Here is a 9050-nt window from a genome sequence, read left to right as displayed (position 1 = left end):
TCTCCACAAGCAATTTATTAGGAACAGAACTGGTTGAATTATTTGTTGTGAATAAAATGTCTGACATACTTAATGTTCTTTTTTCTGTTCACAGACTAATTCTGATTTCAACAAATGCATTTGTCAACCTCCAAAGAGATTATGTGGATGCATTTCAGCCTATGGAGTCTTGTAATCTGTTTTCTTTGAGTGTTCACAGTTCATTATTTGCGGTATATGGTTGTTCACTCAAGTCACATGGTGCTGTTTCGACTCTCTGACTGGCTGACAAACTTTTTGAACAGGACAGCAATGACAAGCAAACAACAAGTGACAAACACTCTAACAGTTACTAGCATTTCTATGATGAATGGCCATCCTCCAGCCATTGGTATGAGAAAAAAGATATAACACAAATGTTTGCAAACAGCAAGGGAAAGGGAGCCACAAGTGTGACTCAAACCAAACAGCTCTTCAGAATTCAAATGAATATTCACAGTCATTGTTTGTGCAGTGTTTGATCAGATCTCCTTAGAAATACACTCTAAGTAAATTATGTATTCTCTTTGAGATCATTCTTGTGGTTCTGCAAAATCCAAACTCACATAAATTAATTTCCTTTCATTTGTTTTTTCCTCCCAAAAAAAGAACTCAAGGCTTATCTGTTGTAATAAGATCAGCCTCTTTCTCTCTTTCCCCCTCACTTTTCTGCAAGAATATGGGATATGTAAGGTATGACTTGTGGGCTGGTGCAAAGCTTTACAAATCTGAAATCCATAGACTTAAAATCCTTGCTTCAGGCAGAACTCTGTTTTTTTTTAATAAGATAAGACCTTACAGAGCTAGGTGAGCCAGGTCTGGGCAGCTCACAATGTCAAACTCAGAGATTTCACTAGTCTGCTTCCTCCTCCTCCAGAAAGCAGGAGTGTGGCTTTTCAGAATTCAGAGCTAAATGGAATGGATGCATGATCTTACTCATGCTATTAACACACAGCCATGTTTTGTATCAACTCAGCTTACCTCATGTTGAAAAACAGGCCTTTTTTGACCCGATATAAAAAAAAAGCATGTTGCCAAAGGCAGAAAATTCCTTTTTCCATGGGAAATGCATTGTTGATGTTGGCAACTTGCTGAGACTTAAGGCCAGGGCTATAATATGGCAGCGTACTTTTGCTGTAAGTGGATTCTTGGATCCTTACCCTATAGCAAAAGTAGTCTGTGTGATACATTTACTCTCCAGCCTAAAGAAAGAACCTGCCTCCTCATAAAGTGGCAGCATTAACTCTTGCTTGGCTTGTCTACCAGCCATGACATGCCCCCTACCAGCTTTTTGATCAGCTGCAAGAAAGGTGTTAACATACACTTGGAAGCGATGCTGGCATTTTGTTATCTTTTTGCAAAGTGAATTCTTTTAGTTCAGAACATAAGGCAATAAAAGAAAAGAAAGGCTACTTGGTTTCATAATCTTGGCCCCTTTGGGGGTTAGCTGAACACTATTTTTCCTTCGGTCCCCCTCTCTTTCTGCCAGAATAAGATGCATCTAATTTCCTCATGGACTCACTTGAGAGCTTAGCTTGGCAACTAGTTCCATATATCTCCTATGCTAGATGTTCGCAGGCAAAGGGCCAAACCCAGGCCCAGTACAATGGTCCCACCAATTGCAATAGAAGTGGTACCCACCTTGGCCTGAGATGAATTTGATCCAAGATATCTATGGTTAGAGAAGAGCACTGTCAATGAGATCAGGTAAATACTAGTCCTAGCTGCCACTTACATGCTAGGAGAGCTTTGAAAATTCATTTTACTTTGCTCTACCTCATAGGCCTAATACTACATACCTACTTTGCAGACAATGTGTAAAGACCATGGCAGCCATCAGAAGACAAACTCTATTATTAATTATATTTTATGAGTAGAGCAATACAGGGGACACTGAGGGAACAGCATTATAAAAGACTTGTAGACACTCCCATATTCTTTACCTCATTACATGTTCTTGTTGAATCACGGAAAACCATTAAAATAAAATGTCGTAACGATGGGCCTAATTACGTCAACCTTTCAGCCCACAAGTAGCTTTACCCATACAAATAATACCATCAAAATCAATTGGAATATTATCACAAATCAAGATATTCCCAGGCCAGACTGTTCATAGGACCCTCACAGCTCAGCCCTCATTAAGCTAAAGAATAAGCACCAGAGTAAAGGCTTGTCAGGCTTAACAGGAAACTCAGACAGCAGCATGCGTGCTAGCCACTTTTAATTACTAATGTTAGTGCAGAAAACCTACAATGACTAAAAAACCCTCCTGGCCTGAATTTCAGCATCAGAGAATTGGACAGGATGAAGCAATTTTGGTGGTGTCCTTTTAAAAATGATTTCATCCAGGAAAGCGAAACTGATCTGAAGGTGCTGGAAATATGCCAGAGAGGACTCCCTTTTCCCAGGCAAAGCCAGAAACTAAACATTGCAACTTCCCTCCCAGCCCAAATGGCTACCAGAAAGATCAGTGCACTCTAAGGACTCCAAACAACCCTGCTCCCCCTTACTACTTATCACTCCTGCCTCTGAAGTACTGCCACTTTACAAGGAACTGCCACACACTGAACCTTTGTTACTGCAACACTGGGCTCCCAAGTACTTTATATATCCCATCCCACTGCTGAGGTTGCCAGGGCAGGACACTGTTTGGGAAAGCAAAACACAGGGGTCAGCTTGTAAAATGTATGCTTTCAACTGGCAGAAGGGGTGAGACGGCAAATGGCCTCATTAGGCAGTACATACACTCATACCCTGTCATGCAGAGAACACTAGGACATTTGCTCATGTCCCATATTCCTCTGCTTCACTTCCAGTTGTGGAAGATGTTCATAGAATCCTAGATTTCAAGCCAGAAGAAACCATCATGGCCTTCTAGTCTGACCTCGTGTGCCCGGCAGGCCACAGAACTTCACCCACCCACTCCTGTCATGGGCCCCAAACCACTGGCTGCATTACTGAAGTCCTCACATTTGATTTAAAGACTTCAAGTTGCAGAGAACCCACCATGTACTCTAGTTTAAACTTACAAGTGAGCCCTGTCATGCTGCAGAGAATGATGAAAATCCTTTAGTGTCTTTTGGCAATCTGACCTGGGGAGAAATTCCTTCCTGACCCCCAACTATGGCAGTAAGTTAGACCCTGAATATGTGGGCAAAACACACCAGTCAGAACCCTGGGAAACAATTCTCTATAGTCACTCAAAGCCCTCCCCCTCTGGTCTCACATTTCCAGCCACTGGAGATATTTGCTAAGGGGGCTGCGTTCTTTGGCAGCACCACCGACTGGGGCTCTCTGCTCCCCATCTACCTTGCTGTGCTTGAGAGCAGTAGGCAGCATTTTCTGAACACCAACTTGCTGCTGTCACATTCATTCACAAGGCAATAAGTTCAAATCCATTGTGAACAGACTAAAAATCATCTTGACTGTCAGCAGAAGGATTTACACAACTTGCTTCTCTCCCCTGAAGAGTGATTGCAGTGTGGAAACATGCTGTTCAGCGGTAGTAGCACTAGTTGTTTTCAAACTGGAAGAGAAAGAAAGGGGGAAGAGGGGCGGAAAGCTTTCTGTAAAGAATTTCTTTTAGGTGAAGCCAAATAGACATTTACTGTAAATCCAACAGGCCAGTTTTCCCATATAACTTTTGAAACACCCTTGGAACTCCCTACAGGTGGCATATATTAAGAACAGCACACCTCCTGAAGACATAGCAGCAGGCATCACCAGTGGTCTCATGCTGCCCTCTACAGTCTCCTAACACATCTGTACCAGCTTTAAAACATATTCCATCTAAGGACCTGCCAAATATGACAGAACTTGTGACATATTAGAGATACCGCAGGGTCACATCTCAGGCAGCTAAACCAGTAAACATGAGCCATCGGCTATTGTAAATGGATGGCTCGGAGACAACCCCTTCACTTGGACTTTCCAGGGTGGGCGATAGTGTATGTCACTATTTGTTACTCTTTCTTCTGCAGACACTGAAAATGAAATCACCCAGGCAGGAGGTGTAAGAGAGTTTAGATAGGTTCATAGTTTAGGAAGGGAAAATTGGTCCAGATCAAATTAGTAACCTGCCCCCTCAACGCACACAGGTCCTGGCCTGGGCCTCTCCTCCTTTACAGAGCCTACTACAATGTGCATTTTTCCAGGCACGTGTGTTTCTGGCTTCTGTTTTCTGTCCTGAAACAGAACCCACAGCACCAAACCACCAGGAGAAAGACTATTGGAATATTTCCTGCTGAGATCAAAGCAAGAAGCCCACAGATCACCAATTCCCAGCCAACCTTGGCAATGTTAGCACGTTCATCTAAACCAAAACCAAACCTTTGTGTGCCATAGAATCATAGAATACTAGAACTGGAAGAGACCATCCCTAATTATATCTCTTCGGATCTTTGGGTTAATGTCTGTGTTTGGAGACGAGTACAATTTAATCTGTCTTCTGTTTGAATGGTTGTGACTTTCAAAGATACAAGCGTGGCTTAAAAGACAATGCAGCTTCTCTGATGTTCCCTAGCCCACATGTCTTCCCATGTTATCTGATTTGCTGTTGGGTTAGGAAGAAAGCTGGCGTATAGGACAGGAAATCTGTCCAATATAGAGGAATACAAAAGGCCAAGTGTCCTTTAGCACAATCATATCTAAACTGTGCTCATGGGAATGAAGTAAGAGGCAAAGTATCTAAATCAGCCCCACTTACTGCATGCCTCAAAGCAAATCTCTCCCCATAGTCTCCCCCCACCCACACACACTCACACAAAAACACCACTTGCATTAACCCCAAAAAAGAAATTTGCACACTTTCCCTGTGGTGGCTGGCAAATGCTTGTGTTGTGTTCCCAAGTGCCCTGTCCCAGGAGATAGGCATTAATCTCATTTCAGATCTGATAATACAGTGCCAGATGTTCTTGGAAATCTATTTTACCCCTGTACATTGCACAATTAACCTTTTGGTTTCCCAGAGATCCAATTAGAGCTGTGATTAGAAATGTTTCCAAACCTCTCTAAAACAGAGAGCGTATAGCATCTGAACCAATTGCTGACTCATTCTCCCAGCCGCTTCGTACAGAGTTCTCACACTTTTGTACTGGTGACCCCTTTCACATAGTAAGCCTCGGAGTGTAACCCCCTCCTTACAAATTTAAGAACACGTCTTTATATATTTAACACCATTATAAATGGTGGTGGCAAAGCAGTGGTTGGGGTGGAGGTGGACGGTGACCCCCCACCAATGAGATCTTGGAAGTCCTGACCCCTAGTTTGAGACCCACTGCCTTAAAACTTTCAAAAACACTGGGAAGAATGTCCTGCGAGAGACAGACTCCATCTTTTCAGTTTTGTAGTGGAAAATATAAATAGCCCTGGTTAAAATTTCAGAGTTGGAGTGATAGTGTTGTCAGTTGGTCTTGGTCAGGCGCTAAGTTCTTTGTGTCCTTCCCGATCCTCCTCCATTGCACATGTAATATTCAAGCACACTATGGTCCTAAGAAAATACTGTGAAGTTTTTCCAGGTGGGATTTTTAAAAGTGCTCAACTTTTGAGCTTTCATTGGCACAGTTCACTTCTTCATCTCCGGTCATCTAAAGAAGCAATTCATTTGAAGAAGCGGGCTGTGCCCACGAAAGCTCATGATACCATCTACATGTTTTGTTAGTCTATAAAGTGTAGCAGACCATTTGTTGTTTTTTTCAGGTTGAGCAGTAACTTTCACTCAGTGGGATTATTCCAGGAGAGAAAGGCACTATTCATTGTGATATCTGGCTTTAAACATTGTAAGCCTTCTTAGCCATAAACACCCATCTATACCTATTTGATTTAAATAGCATCTCACAGCCTTGTCACCTGCATTTTGCAGCTAACTGTAGAAATGAGCAGAGAACAAATGAAAACACTAGCAATGGCTCAAGTGCATACAAATGATATGTGTTGATTTAAGGCTTTGTTTTACTTGTATACAATGACAGAACATTATCTCAGCAGCCTTATACAGAACAACATTTATTTAATACCTGTCAGGCTATATGATATTGACAAGGGAGAATGTCAATACTTCTATTCAAAATTTCCAGCATTAGGTATATCAGAGTTTGATCAAAGGTAGGGCTTTAAATTATGTCCCAAATCAAAGACAGGGAGATAACTAATAAAATAAGAGAGATTTTATGACTTAGAGTTATGAGAAAATCCTTTACTTTTCATTTAAATGATGGTTTCCAGGCATTGCCTCTAATTTATTTATTTATGGAGTCAGTCCTATTGTTTTAATGTACACAGAGTCACAGTCCATTGACAGCTGGAAGAGGCCAATAGAAATTATTTCAAAGAAAGCTTCATAGAAAAGTGCTGTTCAATTCAGTGAAGTTATTCCTGATCATGACTGCAGTGCTGGTCCACAATAAGCAAAATATTTTATTACAAAAGAACAGAAGGGCTTCAGTAGAAATTTGGTCAGATATGAAAACAAACTTTCACGTAGAAGGGATTTTGATACATAGGGATTTACTCCAGCGACAACACTCGGCACTGAGGAGTGCTGAAAGCTTATTAATATAATACAAAAGACTTCTGTTTAAAACTTTGCTGGACTGCACGAGAGTTGCATTAAGCACGCAGCAACACGGCAGGTGTCCTGTCTTTATATCAGTGTAACATGTGGAGATTTAGAAAATAGTTCTGAGCCACTGAAATAAAACAGCCTTTCCAAATCCCAAGAAGATAAAACCCTGTAAGTTGGGGAAAGCAACCTATTTATTTGGCAATTCACACCCAAAGAATCTGTTACTTTTTTTCTGGTGTTGGATTCTGTGCAGAGAAATTCTGTTTGCCGTCCCAGGGAGATAGAGTGTAACATTGCAACCTGCATTGAAGAAGGGGTGACGTGAAGATTGGAGAATGAATTGTGACTGAAATAGTCATGACTCCTCCCTTGCTCTGTTACTTGACTCCTTTTCCTGGAGTTGTTAGTTCCCCTCTGTGTCTCCACCCAGATAGGCTATGTCTACACTGGCATGAATTTCCGGAACTGCTTAAAACGGAATACTATTCTGTTTTCAGTTTTTCCGGAAAAGGAGCATCTACATTGGCAGGCTGCTTTTCCGGAAAAGCCCTTTTTCCGGAAAAGCGTCTGTGGCCAATGTAGATGCGCTTTTCCGGAAAAGAGCTCCGATCGCCATTTTCGCGATTGGGGCTTTTTTCCGGAAAAGACTACTGGGCTGTCTACCCTGGCCCTTTTCTGGAACAGTGTTCCGGAATAAGGACTTATGCCCGAGCGGGAGCAGAATAGTTTTTCCGGAATAGCGGCTGATTTTGTACAGTAGAGCGTCGTTGCTTTTCCGGAAATTCAAGGGCCAGTGTAGACAGCTCGCAGCTTATTCCAGAAAAGCGGCTGATTTTCCGGAATAAGTGGCCCAGTGTAGACACAGCCATAGTGTCCAGCATGTGGTGGGATGTGGTCAGGGCATCTGAGATACTTTGCATGGAGTATCTATGATCCGCATGAATATGATCACCTGGATTTTAAACTCCTGGGTAAGCTAAAGAAAATCTGCAGAACAAGTCTTCCCATGAATCCATTTCAAACAGTTAATGCTCTCCCATGGGAAGCAGAAACTGGTGTTCAAGACCTCATTGCCTCTCCTGGCATATTCTTCTATGAGTTCATTATGGACTGGAATTCTAAATGGCCACACAGAAAATGGGTCTATTAACCTACACCAGTCTGGCCCCCTTGGATCCACTAACCTCTTATCCATGACAGTTGGCGGAAAGGATCATAGTAAGTGCTTAGTAGAGGAATATTCAATTTCTAAGATCAAAGGACCATTGTTTTCATTTAAATTACATAACATTAAAAACAAAAGTTCTGCTAACTCCTTCATTCCTAAGGATGAATAAGCCCTGACTGTAACACCGAAATTTCACAGCAAAACTCAAAGCCACTGAAACTCACCTACTTTCAGATTTTCTGAAAAGCTTGAGATTAAAGATCACGTTTCATTAAATACATTTTAAGAACCTTTCACAAGAACATGGGCCCTGTTTTGTATTGTCACAAGCTGATTTGTAGCTTTGCAACTAAACCATGATAAAATGTTGAACTTTGCATAGTTTCCACATGAAACCAGATCAATAACTTAGCCATTTTGACCAGGTCTTACACAGAGATGTTGGATTCATTTGAAGCTTGAATTGCCAACCTAAACCCAACCAAACTAAATGCTCACGTAATACTCTGCAAAGAGCATTCGGTTAGTTTTGCACAACTCAAGTTAGATCCTCTAAAGCAGTGTTAACAATTTTTAATGACATCTCTTCAAGAAATAACCCTACAAGAACAAAAACTATTTTCCAAAATGATATCACAGCATTGACCAAACAGCAAGGCCCGCTGTGGTGACATATCGTAACCTCCCTGTGTACCAAATATTTCCTGTAGAAATGTCACTAAAAATGGCAAAACAGGTTGGACCTCTATAGTCCAGAATTCCACAGTCCAGCAACATCTGTGGCTCAGCATCTCTGTGGGTGCTCCCAGGCTGGAGTACTTGCAGGGAAAAGCCAGGCCCTCTGCTCAGCAACTCCCCGCAACTTGCCCTCCCAGAGCTTCCAGAGTGCCGCAAAAAGTAGAGGGGCTGGCATTGGCTGAGTGGGGACTGGGGGGGGGCATTTGGGAGAAGAGGCAGAGTGGCTGCCCCATGGCCAGGAGTGCAGCCCCATGGCTGGCGACAGGAACAGGAAGCACAGCCCGGGGGTCAGGGTTCGGGGCTCAGTGTTCTCCCCTGGCACCACACTCTTGGCTGTGGGGCTCCGTAGCCACCCTGCCCCTCACTCTGAATGTCTGCCAGTTCCCACTCTATCAATTCCAGCCCCTCTGCTGATGCCAGAGTGCAGCCAGTGGCAGCAAAAGGGCCAGCATTGACCTCCCTGATTTGGGACCTGTCAGATGCTGGACCAGGGAGGTACAACCTGTATTTGAAATACTCACAAGCAAGTTAGGTACTTGTAGACATGGGCAAGCAAGTAGG

The sequence above is a fragment of the Pelodiscus sinensis genome, chromosome 3 (genome assembly GCF_049634645.1).
Source record: "Pelodiscus sinensis isolate JC-2024 chromosome 3, ASM4963464v1, whole genome shotgun sequence".
In the NCBI taxonomy this organism is placed as follows: domain Eukaryota; kingdom Metazoa; phylum Chordata; order Testudines; family Trionychidae; genus Pelodiscus; species Pelodiscus sinensis.
The sequence above is the reverse complement of the archived record's forward strand: the minus strand, read 5'-3'. Positions refer to the sequence as shown.